This window comes from Pinus tabuliformis, chromosome 2_2 (genome assembly GCF_031772625.1).
Source record: "Pinus tabuliformis cultivar Carrire ecotype Pingquan chromosome 2_2, CPIR1, whole genome shotgun sequence".
NCBI classification, from domain to species: domain Eukaryota; kingdom Viridiplantae; phylum Streptophyta; class Pinopsida; order Pinales; family Pinaceae; genus Pinus; species Pinus tabuliformis.
The window spans coordinates 611,321,430-611,341,047 of record NC_142300.1 but is presented as its reverse complement, the minus strand read 5'-3'; the positions used below and the strand labels follow the sequence as shown (position 1 = coordinate 611,341,047).

Sequence of the window (19,618 nt, the reverse complement as noted above, 5' to 3'; positions counted from 1 at the left end):
AAAAGTTTGTTGATTAAAGCTTTGAATTTCATTTTTGTGAAAAAGAACAAAAAGATTTCGATTTTGTTTTTCGATTAGTTTATGATTCTGCATGGACTGATCCTTAGTTGCATTTTGACTAAGTAAAACATCCGGGAATTATCCTTGTAGGCTTTTGTCCTTATTATTTTTTGCTTTTAGGTAAATTTCCCTTTAATTTGCTTTTGAGTGATTTTGATTTGATTGCCTTAGATTTGTTAAATTTGATTTTTGATAAATAGTTTTATATGCTTGATTAATATAGAAAAAATACAAAAATTCTTTTGGAAACAAGTTTGCTTTGGTATTTGTAGCCTTTTGAAGAAAAGGGAATTTCGTGAATAATTAGTGGTCATGAGTTGCATGTTTTGAAAAGATAAAGAGAATTGTTTCTTTGATTGTCTTTGTTAAGAAAGTCGTTTTCTATAAAATTTGTATTTTCTCAACTCTCTTAGCTAGGAGATTCATTGAAAAAGAAAAGTAGTGTAAATCATCTTAGGTGCATCTTTGTAGTGGTTGCGAGTCAAGTCTACACACCACCAGTTTCATCTCCACTACCTTTCGTCTTAAGGAAGCCATAAAATTAACGCTTAAAGTAAAATCAACTTAGTAACTTTTTATTTACTAGGGCTCTGAAACACCAATATAGATCAGGCTAGTGTCTTGGAGTAGGAGAGTAATAAACTCTCCAAGACAACAAAACCAAACAAGTAGCTTATCTTGTGATAAATTAAATCCAGCTGTTTCATTTATACTCTGGGAAAGCTCCTCTTAAAGGAGAAGCACGAGCTCGTGTCCGAACCAGTGAGGGGATCAATCCTCCCTCGTTGGGAACGATGCCAGACACGCACGTATTACAAACAGTAAACCTCGGATTAACCATTGTCGAGGAGCCAGGGGTCACTTGTCGGTAAACCTTGGATTATTGTCAAGGAGCCGGCAAGGGGATTGAGCTTGATACTCTGCCCTTGCGTGCTGTCGGAGTGTAGACTGTTCCCCCAGGTGTATTTGTTGTTGTTGGTAACCCTAGTGACCATAATCTTTAGGATTCTACTGAGGTGACGGTGGAGGGAAGATCCCACTATACCTGGAGCAGACGTCGGCTAGACTCACTTGGATTTTCCGGGGGGTTCACTTCACTCAAGACGGTTAAAGTGGAGGAACTTGTGCCGGTCTATTCATTAAGCAGGTTGTCGGGGTAACTGTTCCACCCGCCACTTCTGTACTGAATCTGGCGATGTTGGACTTCATCACCAACTAGCGCTTTTGGTCCGGAAGGCTACTGTTTGTGCTTGGTTTGACGCCCTAGATTCTTTAGGCGTGTGCTTCAAATTTGTTTGGTTCTTTAGAGACTTTAGGCAGTTTGCTTTGAGATTTTACTTTGTTTGCGTGTGCAGTAGTTAAAAATATTTAACTGTGGCGGAATTACCGAGACAGTCCCGTAGACTTCGGGGCCAGTCTCCTGAGATTGTTTCCGTGGCCGAATTGTTGAGGACATCCCGTAGAATTCGGGGTGAACCTCCCGAAGAGGTTCCGAGTCATTACGAAGGTTTGAAAGTCCTTGTAACTCCTCCTAGTGGCAGTAGAGTAGGTTCACCTGAAGAAGGAGAGTCTTCGTTGGTAGTCCATCAAGATTACCAAAGTCTAGAGACAGGTTATAATCCTGAAGCTGTTGCAGTTTCTGAGCTTGCTGGTAGTTTTTCATCTGCTAGTGACGTAGGCGAAGAACCTGAAATATCTGAACCTGTTACTCCAACTTCTAGTGTTCCTGATTCACCTAGGGTAGAAAGAGTCATAACCGAAAATCTTCCTTCTGGTTTGATAGCTATTGAAGAACTTGCTCCAGAAGAAGAAGTAGGCCCTTTTCTTGAAGATCAACCTACCATTGATCTAAGAGAGCGTGAATCTATCTTTTACAGTCCTCCTAGAAGTACTACTTGGTATCTTTCATTAACTAATTATTTAGACAACTCAGGTACAAGTTTTTCTCCACCTCGTACTCCTTTTCCACCTAGAGGTATTTATACTCCTGTAAATATGTCTGGTCAGTCGTCCATGTTCACTCAATCACCTGAATCATTTTTGTATGGCGGTCCTTCTGTTCCTACTGGGTATCAGTCACTTGCTGGTACTTTTGCAGGAGCATCTCCTCAACCCATTGAACATGGGTTATTAGCTGGAAACAATGGTAATAAGCCGTTGGGTGTAGGAGACATCTACATGATGTCAGGTTCAACTCCTAGTTCTCAACCTCAAGGTGGGCAGTTACCGCCTGGGGGGCAACCTCAAGTAACGCCTGGGGGGCAACCTCAAGGTACACAAATTGTGTCTGGGGGGCAACCTCAAGGACAGTATATACCTGTGGTACAATACATTCCTCAAGGTCAACCCCAGCCTCAATATGTACCCCAAGGTCAACCCCAGTATCAGTACTTACCTCAAGGGTATCAACCCCAAGGTCAGTACTCGAGTCAAGGTCAACCCCAGTATCAGTACATGCCTCAAGGGTATCAACCCCAGGGTCAGTACTCGACTCAAGGTTATCTACCACCTCAAGGTCAAACTTATGTTCAAAGTATAGGAAATGTACCTGTCAATTATCAATCCTACCCTCAACCTGGTTATGGATCTCAGTATCCTCAACCTGTTACGGGTCAATACCCCAGAATGATAGTGTGGGATCCATCACAAGGTCAACAGGTGATGCAGCCAAGTATACAGTTGTTACCTCAAACTGGACAACCCGTAGTTTCTGGTACACCCCAGCAACCACAACCTGTCCAGTCAACTATTCAAACTTCTGTAACTTCGGTAGTTACTCAGTCGCCAATTGCGCCTAGTACTCCATCTCAAACGACTGCTGCAACTACCGCACCATCTGTCCAGTCTACCGCACTTACTTCTGGAGTATCGACAGCTCCGGTTTCTACTGTCTCTGCAACCACTCCTCAGACATCTTTACCGTTGTCCGGATCTACGATTCAAACCACGGTTCAGATGCCTGTAGGGCAGCCTGGTTTAAGTACTGTTGTAACAAGTCAACCTCAATTTACGTATCAACAGTACCAGGGACAGTATCAATTCGGTCCTGCTGTCCAACAACCGGTTTACCAGTATCAACCGTATCCTGGGTATACTTATCAACAACCCCAACAGCCCCAGTACGGTCCGGTTAATCCTGGTTTTCCAGGAGGATATAATATCCCAAATGCGATTCCTATTCCTAGTTATCCTGGATATCCTCCTCCTGGAACTGGTATTGTGACCCAGAGTTTTAGAGATCCTAACCGGCAATTGCCGTTTATCGCAACTTTGGATTTACCCGACTTGACGCGCCTAACGAACGATCCAATCAATTATCTTCCGTTCTGGCCGCCAATGCCAAATAAGTTGCCCAGTGATATACCTAAGTTCGAAGGTAAGTCTGGAGAGGATTCATCAAATCATGTGATGACTTACCACCTCTGGTGTGCTTCAAATTCTATCTCGGATGATTCGATCCGTTTACGTCTTTTCCAGCGTACGCTCATTGGTCTCGCGGCCAAGTGGTACATTGAGTTACCACGGTCCTCTTTTTATAATTTCAGCCAGTTAGCTACCTCGTTCCTTACTCATTTTCAGTTGCCGGTCAGATACGATAATGGTACTGAGTTATTAACTTCATTAAAACAATCGACGTCCACTTATATTTCCGATCATATTCATGAATGGCGACGTCGAAGACGTTTAGTGAAAGTTTTTATCCCGGACCAAATCTTAGCTGAATGGTTTGTAAAATCATTATTACCGAAGATTACTGAAGATGTAGCTAAGGCCGGAGTAGTTACTGAGGAGCAAGTCATTGCTCAAGCCCAGTACCTTGACTTAGTTTATACTCAGTCGGGTACGTTGCACGAGAAGATCCCAGATCTTCCTAAGTCGAATCAAATCATTGCTTCTCCTTCGGGGTCTCATGCTGCTGATGGCATGATTGGTACGGTAAATACTAAAAGTAAGAAGAAATCCTCAAAGAATTCTTCTCCAATAATAACTTTACCAGACTCCCCGACAAGAGAGTCTTCTCCTGAAATTACCGCCGACGTTCACGCTGTGGAGTCATCTACGGCTAAATCTAAAAACGGTGGTAAGAAGAAAGGTAAGAAGAAGGAAAAGGCAGATAAGGCTCCAAAGGAGAAAAAAGAGAAGTCAGAATCTAACGACGAGAAGTGCAAACCTCATTATCCTTGTTTAATTTGTGAAGAAGATCATTTCACAAGAGATTGCCCTCATCGGGCGGAGGTTGTGAAAATCGTTAAGGGTTCCCCAACTCCTGCTATTTTGACAAATCCATATCCAAAGGAGGAGAGTAAGATGATAGGTTCTTCCTCGAGTGCCAGTGAAGAACCCATATTGATGATGTCTCATGTACGGATTGCGACTCGAACGAAAGATTATGGTAGTAAGAGTCATGTTGATGGAAAAGAAGCATAATCTTCTCATTCTAATCCATCAACCTCAGCTCCCGGTTCCGATCCACTACAGATCGAGAAACCTAACCCGAACTTAGTAATCAAACCGCCCACTAAGGGTATACTTCGAAAGTCTGCTTTCAATCCACATGCGAGAGCAGCTCAGAATTATAACATTGTTGAGGACTTAGTTGTTTCACCCTCAGCAATGTCGGCTTTGGAAGTGCTGCAATCATGTCCAGCACAACGAAAATTACTTTTGTCGGCTATAGGAGCTGTTGATATTCAGGACCCGAACCTGATAATCTTTGATCTAGAAAATAGTACACCACGTCTCCCTCATCAAATGGCTTTCCAGATCCCAGTGATAGTCAAAAACAGGCCTATTCATCGGACTGTAATTGATGAAGGAGCTTCTACGTGTATTATGTCGATTCAGTGTTGGCGATCGCTTGGTTCTCCTGCACTGAACCAATCCCCGACGATTCTTAAGGCCTTTGATGGCCATGGGTTTCATCCGTTTGACATTCTACAGGATTTGCCTATAGGGGTTGAAGGAAAAACCATTAGTCTAGATGTGGAAGTGGTTGATGCCCCTCTAGACTACAACCTTCTTTTGGGTCGCAGTTGGTCTTACGCTATGACAGCGGTCGTGTCATCGGTCTTCAGAGTTATAAAGTTTCCACATAATGGCAAGATCGTGACCATATACCATCTGGCTTATTTTTCATCCGACCCAGCCTCTTCAGAGAGTATCCAGCATGTCGGTAAAACGACTATCCCTTACAAGGATGTTGGTGTAGGATTAGCTAAAGATTCCGGTTTACTGGGAACTTTTCCCTTTCCTCCACTCAACGCAAACCCTTCATTTGCTTTCATTCATATGATTACTTCAGACACTATTATTTACGATGATCCTTGGATTGTCCCATCTGAATCTGAGATAGACTCATTCGGTGATGCTATGCCTTTGAGTCCATATGAAATTGCTTATGAAGCAGTGCAGTCTTTTCCCAACCCGAGTTCAACCCAAATTGACCAAATGAATGTGGTCGGTGAAGAATCAATTTTTACATCAACCTCAGAATGGATAACGTTTCCTGAAGTCGTGTCATCTGACGAACAACTTCGCGAAATCCTAAGTGTAGACGATCTACCATGGGAAGATCTCCATCACAGATCTTCATTTTTACCTGAGGCTAATGACTTTGAAAACGATTTTTCATCCATTTTTACAGCTGAATATGTCAAGGATGCTCAGAATCCCATGAAACATCCTGATTCAGAGTTGAATTTGGCAAACATTTCTCAAACTATTGCCATTGACATTTCAGTTAAAACCGGAACTATTGAGAACATTCATATAGGTGCCTCATGTACAGATGACGAAATTCAAACTTACAAGGCCCTATTCCAAGAGTTCCGCGACGTGTTTGCCTGGTCCTATGAGAAAATGCCAGGAATTGATCCCTCCATTGTTGTTCATGAAATCAAGACTTACCCGGACGCTAAACCCGTTCGGCAACGTCTGCGTCAGATACACCCTAGGAAAGCGACTGCGATTAAAGCAGAAGTCGAGAAGCTGTTGAAAGCAGGTTTCATTTATCCAATCCCGTTAACGGATTGGGTATCGAATATTGTTCCGGTTAACAATAAACAAGGAACAATAAGAATATGCATCGATTATAGGGATATAAATCGTGCTTGTCCAAAAGACAACTATCCCACGCCCTATATCGATCAAATAATTGATGATTGTGCCGGCAGTGAAATATTTTCCTTTATGGACGGTTTTTCCGGTTACAACCAAATCAATATTCTGCCTGCCGATCAACCAAAAACGGCTTTCATTTGTCCTTGGGGGACATTTGCTTATTCCAAATTACCTTTTGGACTTAAGAATGCCGGAGCCACTTTCCAACGGGCAATGTCTTACGCGTTTCATGACATCAAGCACATTGTGCAACCGTATCTCGATGATTTGCCTGCTCACTCTTTACATCGAGCTGATCACCTTGTCCACCTACGAGCTATCTTTATGAGGTGTCGGCATTATCGAATTCGTTTGAACCCACACAAATGTGTCTTCTGCATAGAAGTGGGACGATTGCTAGGATTTGTCATTTCAAAAGCCGGTATCCGCGTCGATCCCTCGAAGGTAGAAGCTATCATCAAATTGCCTCCTCCTTCGAGTTTGCGCCAACTCCAAAGTTTGCAAGGGAAAGCAAACTTTTTACGTCGATTCATTCCTAACTACGCCGAGGTTACAAAGGGTTTCACCCGGTTGTTAAAACAAAATGCTCAATTCTCTTGGGATGAGATAGCTCAGAAATCTTTTGATGCACTTAAGCACGCGTTGACCCATGCACTGTCGCTGCATCCGCCCAACTACAACCAGGATTACTTTTTGTATCTCGCCGCCTCCCACTCCACTATTGGAATGGTCTTAGTTCAGGAAGATGAATTCGGAACGGAACATGTGATATATTATCTTAGTCAGACCTTAAATCCAACCGAGTTAAAGTACTCACATGTGGAAAAGTTGGCCCTGGCAGCCGTTCAAGTTGTCCAGCGTTTTCGTCACTACATTCTTCTTCGCAAAACTACAGTGATTTCGGATTGCAACCCTATGATCTATATTCTGACTAAACAATTGCTAGGGGGCAAGTACTCCAAATGGATCGTTATCCTGCAGGAGTTCGATTTGGAGTTCGAGAAATCCAAGTCTAAGAAATCCTTAGTCTTTGCCGAGTTAATGTGTGATTTCCCACGTGCTGACACAGAAACAGTGGCAGAGGAGCCCATTGCGGACGAATCTTTGTTTCTTATCAACACTGTAGATCCGTGGTATGGGGATATAATCGTCTATCTCCAGACCCAATCTTTTCGGCCTGAAATCTCAAAGTTGGAGCGTCGGAAAATTCGATTCCAGTCCCAACAATACAAAATTATTGGAGATACTCTTTATCGTCGTGGGGCGGATCTGATTTTTCGACGTTGTTTAACTCATGAGGAAGCTGAAAGGGTTTTGAATGACTGTCACTCTAGAGCGTGTGGCGGTCATATGTCTGGGTATGCCACTGCCCAAAAAATATTGCGCGCTGGCTATTTCTGGCCGTCCTTATTTAAAGACTGTATTATTGCGGTCCGAAAATGCCACAACTGCCAGGTGTTTGATCGAAAGATGCACACGCCACCTTCTCCTCTCCACCCTATAATTGTCGTTGGTCCTTTTGCCAAATGGGGTATCGACTTTATTACTTGTAACCCTCACTCGGCCGGGGGGCATGCGTATATCATCCTTGCGGTTGATTATTTTACTAAGTGGGCCGAGGCGATGCCTACATTCGAGGCAGATGGCAAGACAACAGCGATTTTCGTATTCAATCACATTATAGCTAGGTTTGGTATCCCACAAGAGATAATCACTGACCATGGGTGCCATTTTCGAAACATTATGATGACAGAACTTACAGGCCAGCTTGGTTTACGTCATGATAGCTCTACTCCTTATTATCCCCAAGCGAACGGTCTGGTTGAGTCTATCAACAAAGTTCTAGTTATCATGATCCGACGGATCATTGGTATTCATCAGTCGAATTGGCACAACATGTTATTTTCGGCGCTGTGGGCATACCGAACCTCAGTGAAAACATCAACAGGGTTCACTCCTTTCCAACTAGTTTATGGATTGGAAGCCGTGCTACCCATTGAATGCGAAATCCCGTCACTGCAAATGGCCATCGAATTTCTCCCAGCTACTTCCGAAGAGGAGAAGCGTCTGTTATACTTAGCTAAATTAGATGAGACTCGACGTGAAGCTGCTTTAGCAATCGAGACTCACGCAAAACGAATGAAAGCTCAGTATGACTGGAATGTGACCCCTCGAAATTTTTCGGAAGGAGACCTAGTGTTATTATATGATCAAGCTAATGATAAGTTAGGTGCTAGAAAATTCGTTCCTATGTGGCATGGGCCCTACATTGTCAAGCGAAAGCTAGCAAAAGGGGCCTATGAGCTGGTAGACTTTGACGGGGACTCTTTGGGTAAACCCAGAAATGGACTTTACCTAAAGAGGTATTATGCTTAAATGATGGGTATGGAGATTTTAGTTAGGATTAGTTTTCTCTTTCTAGTTACTATGTGTGCTTAGTTTAGACTGCGTGTTTAGTTTAAGACAGTGTGCTTAGTTTTAGAGAGTGTGGTTTTTGTCATTATTCTGGCTTATCTTGGTTTTACTCTTGATATTGCAGATGTCGACGCCTCTCCAAACGTACATTGGATTTGCTGATGGTGCTTGTGGTAGTACATGGAATATCTCTTCCGCAGCTTGGGTTATCTATTCGCCCTCTGAAAAGTTAGTTTCTATGCATGGGGTGAGCCTCGGTCAAACAACAAACAACATTGCAGAATACAGTGCAGTGATTGAGTTTGTTATCTCAAAATCAGATCCTGATAGGCTGCTGGTCAGGTTGACTCTAAGTAACTATTTCAAACCTACTTTAGGCTGAGGCTTAGCCTCCTCAACCTGAGAGGGCTCTCTCTTGATGGGTTAATGATTTTGATTAAAGATAAGATGGCTAACTCTTATAGAACAACTGTGAAAAATATGAATGGTGGGAACATATTAAACAACTATCCATTGGGCTTATGGAGTCAACAACACCTCCATATAACAATGAACTCAACCTTACATGGAAGTCAGGGCATTCAGCATTTAAATATTCAGAACATAAACTCATATGGGACCACACAGTTTATAAATGTATACAGGAAGTCAGAGCACATTCAGTGAATTCTGAGTGATTATACATCCATACCACTGTAAGAATTAAGAAACGGACAACATCACATATTCTGAACATAAAAAATCCTTCATGAATCCTAAGAAGTAAAGTCAAGCATGTATTACTGAAAATGAGTCTTACATAGGCCAAATACAAGCTTTTCCATAAAATTTCCAACCCTAATTACATTGTTGTTTCAGCTATATATAGAGCTCTTATTCTAACAGATCGAGATTCCTCCTCAAGCATGAGGGGAATTCGAAAACTACTTCTATTACTGACAACTCTAACTACTTAATAAATACAACAAAGTGTTGACTGGAGTTTTTAGAGATCTAAATCAACTATGACTCTAACTCCATATTACATGCATGATGGCTTTAATTAAGATGATTCCTTTCTATGACATCTGGTTCTCTTTCAGTTTGGCTGAGATGGGTGTTTAATGCTCCATGTTAACCTTGGATGCTGTATCTTCTTCACTCCCCAGAAAAATTAGGAGACTATCCTTGCTTCTCGGCTTTATGATCTTCAAATCTTCATAAGTCGGTTTTTTTTAATTTTTGTCCCTCAAAATATGACGGTGGCCACGTTTTGATGTGTTGTCCGCTGTTATGAAACCTGATTTGATGATGTGTCATCCACTGTTTCGAAAACAAAAAGGAAAACGTATTCAAGCTGCCTGATACATGCTTCAATTTCCTTATGATATGACAAAATGCCACTTTTTGATTCAAACTATTTATTTCCACTTGTGCTAGTCTGATTGGTTGTTGTAACTTCAGGTGTTCTCGTTGTATACAACTGTCCTTCAAAATTTTCTCGCTTCAACTTCAAAACTGCTTGATTTATGTTGAAATCATCACTTTCAACAGTTTCGTAGCACGCTACGAAACTGCTGAGTTATTAAAACAACTTGTTTTTAACCTGAGACCTTTATTAACCGAGTGCTTGATTGCCAAAAACTTCTTTAGAATTTCCAAAGGCCGAATAGGGATTTAGATTTCTTCAGAAAGATAAGATCAAGCAAAATTATCAAAATTTTGAAACAGAATCTTACTTGAAATGAAAACTCATTTAGCAGGTCCTTTAAGCTGGCTTAGCTGTGCCTTCAGATCTTCAATTTGTTTCTTCATAACCTTATTCCCAGCTCTCAGTTGCATATTGATCCTTCTGATGTACTTGGCTTCTTTGATTGTTGGTACTGTCCAGGTGTGAAATTGTGAATGGCCATCAACCACTGAATTCACCTGGGCTTCTACAGTTGCATTCCCTTCCCATAGAGTTTTATAATAGTTTGCTTGTATGACTGCATGTCTTCTAGAAGCTTTCTTCAATTTGGAAATTTCATGCTTAGCTGATTCTAATTGGCTCTTCAGGTCTGCTATATTATCTTCTTTAGATGTAATGACTGTTTTGCCTGTGTTTTTCTTTTGCCAACATTGTGTCCCTTCCCCTGTTTCCTCTGTTCTTGGCAGTGCTTCCTGTACTTGCTGGAATCTCCTTGTCATAGGTCTTCTAGGTTTAAAAACAAACTCTTCAGCTGGCTCATCAAATTTAAGCCTTTTTGAGGCCTTGGCTTTCTTGGTGCTTTCTTGTTCTGACTGTATCAACTCAATTTGAACTGGTAGAGACTGCTCAAATTCAATAGCCTGTAATAAGTCATTTAAACTTGCCTTGGACACTGAACTTTCTTCGACTGCTATAGCTTTACCTTTTTCCTTATTCATCTGGCTTCTTGTTCTTATCCTTGAGACTACTTCAGATGTGCTTGTTTCAGGTACAGTCTTTTTACCATGAGCTTTTTCCTTAGTTGATTGCTGAGGTTGATCTTGGATGATGAGTGGCTTCACTTGTTTTCTTACTTGTGACTTTAGAACTCTTTTAGCTCTTGCTTCTGTTTGGAGCTCAGCTATTGTAAAATCTCTAGCAGGTAGAGGAGTGAGGCCAGTCTGGCTTTTGAAGCCAGCCATAAAAATGAATGAATTCCAATCTCTGTCTACCTTTTGGAGCGTATCTAAAACCAGTAGTTTGATCAAACCATGATGAAACAAAGAGGTTTCACAATCCTCTTTCCTCAGCTGTACCTTATCACACATCTTACTCAAACTACGGAAAAGATAATACGGTAAGTCTATGGAGACCTTCCCGGTGAAATGCAAAAGGAGTTTAAAATGGTAAGAGTAAACCTTGTTATACCTTCCTTCACAAGTCAGATATTTCTGTATGCAGGTGAGTAAATGAGCATAATATTCTTTGACATAACTCCTGGGCACTGCCTTACTTAAATCTTCATTTACAATTTCATCCTTCAAAAACTCCTTGCAAGGATTCATGTCAAACTTGAAGTTTTTAAACCATTGCTCTTGTCCTCGTGGGATCTTTGTCACAGTAGATATCACTTCTGGCGAAACCTGCAATTCTATCATGGTTACTTTTGAATTCACGCCTGTGAAGTTAAGTGCAAATTCTTTAGTTACCTGTGCGTGTCCTCCTTGTAACTTTTTGCAAAAATTCCAGCACCCGGCCTTTTTAAATGCTTTCTCCACCTCTTTATTTCTCAGCGTTATATCTAAGCCTTCAAGCTCAGTCCTTAGACATTTGCCGGATCTGTGCTCCTTTTCTTCCATTGATTCTTCCAAATCTTCGCAAACAATGACTACCAGCTCCGGTTGGAATTGTGATTCAGCTTCTATTTGAATTCAGCCTCGCTTGATTAGCAGCCTCGCTTGATTATCTTTGCAGTTGAATTTTAAATTTTTCCGTTTAAAATCTTTCAAGTTGTAATCGTGCAGATTTGTCATTCATGCAAGACTTACGACCGTCATTAAGATTTATGCAAGGTGGTCTTTCTTGGAAATGATGATTCGTGCGTAATCAACAGATCTAGTGGTGGTGATAGTGGCAATGAGTGGTGAAATGTGATAAGAGGGGTACATGAGCTGACCTGAGAAGACACGGCCTATGACTCACCTAACGGACTTGAAATTTCGGGAAAGATTCACTGCGAAATGTACAAATCCATGATTTCGCAGCACTGTCAGTTTTAAATTTGAATGATGCGCTGCGAAACTGCCTAATCAAAATTGCGCTGCGAAACTACAAAAGGGCACGGTGACTGACATAAGATAACAGGTGGCTATAAAACAATGGTAGATGGAGGGGAACCAATGGGAGCTGAGAATAACTTGACTCAAAAACTCTTCAAAACTTCAGATTCTAAGGGAAGAAAATTAAAACAAAAATAAACTAGCACTGACCTTTATCATCGGGCTAGGATGAAAAGTTACATATATCAATTTTAGTTCTAAGTGATAACAGAGTTATTATCTGAATCTATTTCATTTGGGATTCGGAGTTTGATAGTGAGGTTAGATTTTGAACTCGTTGTATTACAGCTTAATAGATTCTATGCCATTAGAAATCCAGTGTTACTAAGATTGTTTTTGAGGGTGCGTCTCTTGGAACTTGAATTTGATTACATTGAATATCAACATATTCCAAGGTCTTTAAACACATTAGCAGATGCAATTGCGTCTCGAGTGTTAAATAGATATTTGCAATAATTGTAAATTTATAAACATTTCATCACACATGTTTAACAAAATAAGCCAGTAATAATGATATATATAGATAGGAGTGTGTCAAAAAATATACATCGTCTTCGATCATAGGTTTAAAACACCTTATGATCGGCAAAAATGATAAGTACAAAAAACCAAAATGTCACATGTGTCTACAAAGTGACCATCCAGTCACTGGTGATGCTCCCTGTAAGACACCACTGCACGGGCCACTCTACATAAAAACCTCCTAAAAGGTCCCGGGACTGCGACCACATAGCGCTGAAGTCTGATAGGAATGTCATCTATAGTGGTCTCTGGTATACCCGTCGTCAGACGCTCTAGATCCTGCTCCAACTCAGCTAGTGTCTCTGCGGCCGTGTCCTGAGGGGCCGGTGCCGGTGCAACTGGATGTCTCCTCTCAAAAGCCCGGAGATTGGCTGGACGCCGTGGGCCTACATCTGCATTTTGAACATTTTTACTGTCAGTTTGAGACGATATATATAAAAAACAAAAAAAAATAGATAATTTAAAAACTTGTGAAAAATGAAGTACCTCTGTCATCCCATTGTTCTCCCTGTGGAAGAACCATGTCCGGATCATTCCGAAAATCCATTCCGGCATAAGGAAAATCCTGAATAGCAAAGACCTGGTTTTCCAACCAGTGAAAGTAACCGTCAGGAAATCGAACAACTGTCGCGCCCTCATCAGGATGTCGGGCCATTACCGCAACCCATCTCGTCAACTTAGGCTCCCGAGGAGCCCCAACTGGAACAGTAAGCTGCTGGGGGATCAACATAGGAACTCTCTCTAGGGCAAAGCTCACAACCAAAGGCCCATATCCAAAGGTCTTCAATTGTCCGTTCTTTGCCCTAGTCAGTTGGCCTTTCATATTGGCCAGCACAGCATCGCACCAGTTGAAAATGGTGCCTCAGAAGCAATCTACAGCCATCCGCATTTGGGACCCGGTGGCATTGTGCAAAGCGGCAGCACCGTAGAGTCTGGTAACCGTAAAGACAATTACCATAAGTTCAGGCCAGGATATGTATTTGATTTCTATCCCCTTCTCCTGGTTTTGATTGTTGCACCACTCTAGCCGGAGACTAGCAAGGGATTGGCCACCCGGCCTAGTCCCGAATAGAGATAGTTGCTCGCCCCTATTAGGCAAGCCAGTGAGAAAATATATGTCGGAGGGCTCTATCTCGAGCTGGTGCTCTCCGATGTAGAAGCATTGGTCCTGAACGTTCCACCTTTCAACCAGCCACTCTAGGAATGGCACCTGGGCCCTCATGCCAGGTATGGCCCAGTACTTGTACAGACCGCATGCTTTTAACGCATCAATAGAAGGTTGATGACCTATTGCGGCCAAATCAACGTCTTCATGTTCTCTTTCACGCCAATCTAGCATGGTGGGTGACCTACACACCAAAAAACAATGATTAGAATTCATTAAACAAAATTTGGTTGGTTAAATTTGGGGTTTGGGGTTTGAAAATCCGCGTTTCACGGGGTACGCACCCCGCGTTCAGAAAATAGAGTGGGGGTACGCAGCTGTTTTGAAGGTGGGCTGCGTACTCTGACCATTTTCCTATGTAGGAAAATGTCGGGGTACGCGGGTCACCCATGGGGCACCTGCGTACCCCAAAAAGCGGACCCTAAAACCTTAAACCCTCTAAAAAATCAAACTAGAACTTGAAATGAAATTCTAAACGGATGAAATTGAAGAGGAGGATGTTGTGAAATACCTGAAAGAGATGGCGCTCGATTCTGACGGTCGGATTCTCCGCAATGTCCACGAGAAGTTTCTTGCCAAAATCCCTTTTCTCAACCTCAACAGTAAAATGGTAAAAATGACATGGTAAAAAGTCTTTTTATAGGTTTTTTGGATAAATGAATGCTAAGTTTGTTTATTTTTTACCGTGAAAGGATATTTTTCAATGTATTTTTGCCCATCTTAAACAGGTATGAGTAATGTGTTGTTTTTGTGCAGGACAAAGGGACTTTAGGGTAAATTATCATTTTTCAAGTCAGAGTCATCTTTTAAGCCCTTTTCTGACTCCTAAAACATGAAAAGATTGCAGAGCGTTTCTTTTACACTCGTTAAAATGGAATTAAAAGATGGTCTTCTTATAGCCCTTTTCCGACCCCAAAAACGCAAAAAGATTTCCGGGTTTTTGTCGTTTCAAACTTGATATTGGAAATAAAACGACGTGTCTTTGATCGCTTTTTACTTTTCAGGTCAACGACACTAAACATGAAAGTACTCCTTGGTCGCAAGATCAAGCGGTTCTCTCAGGTATGATTTTATACTTTTTCGGGCTTGAGAGACACAAATTTACGAAAAAGTTCACCTTGGAGTCTTCTTTAGTTTTTTCAGACTCTCTAAAATTGAAAAACGCCGAGTTTCTCCTATACTGGACTCGTTAAAATTTCACAGTAAAGGACCTGTTCGATTACAAACAGGAATGGACCACTCCTTCTTAGGGTCCGAATCTAAACTAAGTTGGACTCATCCGAAGGATGAGCTTATAATCAAGCATATGTTATCCTCCTCAAGCTTGTAAAAAATAAAGAGGTACTTGCCAGAAATGGTGGGGGAAAAGAGAGAAGAATGAACCTATTTGTTATCCTTTGCTACAAAAGAACCTTATCACCGCTCTTGAACACGACACTTTTCATTCACCTGGGTTGGGAAATCCTTTGCCTTAAAGTTGATCAAACCTCTTTGAAAGTCTTCAACCGTTTCCGGGAATTAACTTTGGGTCAATCGTCACCAAGCCATCTGTCGTGTCGTTATGTGTTCAAGAGGTCTCTGCAAATAAACCATTCATATGCAAAACACATGTCATCCATTTGACCATCACTGAGTCAGTCCTTACAGCAACATTTCTTCAACTTGAACAATGATTTCGTGTTGTGGGCTTGCCTGCAACGGGTCGCTTTCTATCGACATCAGCACATTATCTAGAAAGATGACTTAGAAATCGTCAGTACCTTGAAGTCTGCATGCCTCAATGGAAGGTTTCTCGCCTTTGACGACAGTTTACATCATTGACTTTCGATCAAAGGATTCCGTGACGTGTTCGACATCAACCCATTCATTCACATTTCATGGATTGTACTGGGTACTTTGAGAACCATTGACATCACTGGTGGTCTCTCTCACACTTTTTAACAGTTTACATCATCGACTGGTAATCAAGTGGTTTCTACCATGTTCGACATCAACTCATTTATTCGCATGGATAGAATCGTACCAATTCGAGAAGTAGAGATGAAGACCATGGATCTAGTTTCCACCATCCAGGCTGCGAGGAGTTTTGTACTCATTATATAGTAGACCTATCATAAACAGATGGCTGCGTCCATATTGTGTCTACAAAAGTCTATGATTGTGATGTACTGCAAAATCATTCTTGTATCAGAGCAGTAGTTAGATTGTTAGTTAAAGTTTTCAATCTGAGTATGGGAATGCCTACCTCAGCGATGATATCATCTTATATATGTATTTTGTGTTGAATAATTGCAGGTTCTGACCGGGCTCTCCGCGAGATACTCCTTGAAATGATAAAGTACTTCACCCTTCCTAGATCTTATGAAACCCTAATCTACTACAGGCTTCGCACTTTAGGGGGCAATCTGTTACACTAAAAAATGTCACCATGACTATTTACAGTTAGTATGGCTCCATCCACTGTCATACTATCCTCCTTGGCAAGTCTCATGCCTCTGCTCTTCATGTCAAACTCCAAAAAGAAGAGAAAAGTCATTTAAAGTCAATTATCTCTGGTACGCAGTTTCTCTTAGCCTTACCTGCGTGTACGCAACCCAAGTTCACAATACCTGCGTACTTGTACGCTCTGTATGTAAAGGGGTGGGTGCGTACCCCTGTAAAGGTCAAAAGGCGTGAGTTTCATCTTAAAAAAGTTACTTGTGGTCATTTCTAGAGCATTCTAGAAGCTTGTTTGACGTGTATGAAGCGCCTCCAGATGGTTCATGTACCCAAAGAAAGAGGAACTTATCCCATGAAGAGGGGAGCCTATCCCATTGAAAGAGGGGCTTATCCCATCCATGGTGGAGCTAATTAACTTCCTCTAGAGCACTATAAATACAGGCATTGGGCCAGAGGGAGGGAGGCTGAAAGCTGAACATTCCTAAGGGTAGATGCTGCTGGAATTAGGACTTCCTTGTGAGAGCTTGTGAGGAGAGATTACCATCTTTACTTGTTTCCATTGGGAGGTGGGTGAGCTGATCAGAGTAAAGGACTCTTGTGGACCCTGGGAGGAGCTTGCACAACACCAAGGCTCAGGTTGTAATGGTTCCTTTTGTTACCTTTAATACAAATTAGTCCATTCTTCTCAACAATTTGTCATTTATGAGTTGTTTCATATACTCCTTGGTCTATATGTTAAATATGTTTTATTTTATGTCATAATCAGGTGCTATTTAATTGTTTGACTATTGGTGAATGCAGGTTTCGAAGAGAAGGAGGAGCTCATCCGGATCAACGAAGCTGGACTACTACAACAGCGTTGCATTAGAGGTAAGAGCTAAACACTTGATTTCTCATAGTATAATGCATATTTAGAGAAGGATTGCTCTTTTTTGTCTTGTTTGTCATTAGAAAGTCTTAGACTTCTAAGAAGGTCGGTTGTGTCCGCACCGTTGACTGATTCTGTGTGACAAGGTCTCGACTGAGAAGAAGTCACAGCTAGAGGGTATCAGGTAGGGATGAGTGACACTATTGTTGTCTCTATTTATCATTTTTTCTCTTTGTTGTGTGTTTGCAGGATGACAGGAACAAAATATCCGTATGTGGCTATGCAGGGACAAAAACGAGTGGATATGCAGGTGTACAGGGATGGAATGGGTAAATGGGAAGATGGATGGTGGTAAAAAGTTTCACAGGGCTGCTAGACGAATTTTCAACCCTCGGGCTCGGTTTCACAATGGATTTTGGCCTTCCTGTAATTTCTACAGGATCCTCCTGTAGAAAACACAGAGTTTCCTGTAGGATGCAGAATTTCAGAACAAATGAGGCCAAAAACTTGGGAAAGGATAGCAGTGATGGGGTGATGGACTGTGAAGGGTGCATGCAGCCTGTCATGTCTTTTCCTCTTGTGCAACCCTCCTACAATGACATTCCTGCAACCTACAATTTATTCAAAATAAGTTAGGTTTTTTCTTTCTTTGAGACAGCTGGGGTGCCTCTAGGAGGTTTTCACCCTCACTGCCTGCCCTGGGCACCTCCAAGAGGTTTTTACCTAGGGATCTTTTATTCCATTTTCTATGGTTTTTTTTTTTTTAATTCAGGGTGTGGGTGGAGTGGAGACAGGAACCTGCTCCACTACCAGCACTGATTTACCCAGAGTTTCAATGAACTCCTGCTTGGAAAGGTGCTTCTTGTAGATCTTCAATCGATGCCCATTGATGAGCATGGGGATGGCTTCTTCATCAATGGCCTGGATAAGGACTGAACCATTGTAATTGCATTTTTCTACTATATATGGTCCTAGCCATTTGGTTCTCAGCTTTCCCTTGAAAACTTTGTACCTTGAATCATACAGCAGCACCCAATCTCCCGGCTGAAATTGTTTCTCTTTGAGGTGTTGATCATGCCATATTTTTCTTTGAAGCTGGACTACCTCTGAGTGGAGAAGGGCCTGCATTCTCTGTTCATCTAATCCATTTAGCTGAACCAATCTTTATTTTTGTGCATGGCTAAGGTCTAGGTCCAGCTAAGCTACCAGCCTTAATGTGTTATATTCAAATTCTATGGACAACAAAGCTTTCTTCCCATAGACCAGCTCATAGGGTGTGAAACCTGTGGTGGTTTTCCAAGTAGTGTTATAGGCCTAGGTGGCCTCAACTAATCGGTCTGCCCAATCTTTTCTACTGCTGCTCACTACCTTAGTCAAAATCTCTTCCAAAGCTCTGTTAGTGACTTCCACCTGTCCATTTTCTTGTGGGTGATAAGGGGTGGAAGTTTTGTGCTTAATATTGTGGTGTGTGAGCAGGTCTTCAACTAAATTGGAGGTAAACTAACTCCCTTGATCTGTAACTAACTCTCTTGGGTAGCCAAACTTGTAGAAAATATTTTCACTTAAGAACTCAGCTACTTTTTCTTCAGTTGCTGCTTTGATCACCTCCGTTTCTGCCCACTTTGTTAGGTAGTTTGTGCACACAATGATGTAAGACTTCTGTTTTGAAGGAGGGTTGATAGGACCCACAAAGTCCATGCCCCACTTTTCAAATGGCTTGAAAGTCACTTGAGGTTGCAGGGGCATGTCATCTCTTGGAGTCGGTTTCCCCATCCTTTCACATCGGTCACATTGGCTGATGTATCTCCTGACATCTTGATGAAGAGTGGGCCAATAGTAACCTGCCTGCAAGATCTTGAAAGCAATCCTCTTTGCTACAAAGTGGCCCCCACAAGGTCCATCATGACAGGTTAAGAGGATGTCAAAGACTTCCTCTTCCTTGACACATCGCCTCAAAATCTGATCTAGGCCAAGTTTGAATAGGTTGCCCCCAATCTAAGCGAATGGGGCGCTTTTCCTCACAATCTTGCTCTTCTCTTTTGAGGACAGGTGTGGTGGAAACTGTGCTGAAACCAAGTAATTTGCTATATCAACAAACCATGGAGAGAGTACTGAAATAGCAAACAAGTTTTCATCTGGCATTTGATCATCCACCATTCCTTCTTCACCTACAGGTAGATCTAGTCTAGACAGAAAATAAGCAACAACATTTTCCTTGCCTGGCTTATCAACAATAGTCAAATCAAATTGCTGCAACAAAA

The 19,618-nt window shown here is 41.8% G+C and overlaps 1 pseudogene; it reads left to right on the top strand.

The window, feature by feature from the left end:
- LOC149194143 (plasma membrane ATPase pseudogene) overlaps positions 1-19,618 on the top strand; it is a 131,749-nt pseudogene that overhangs the window by 56,185 nt on the left and 55,946 nt on the right.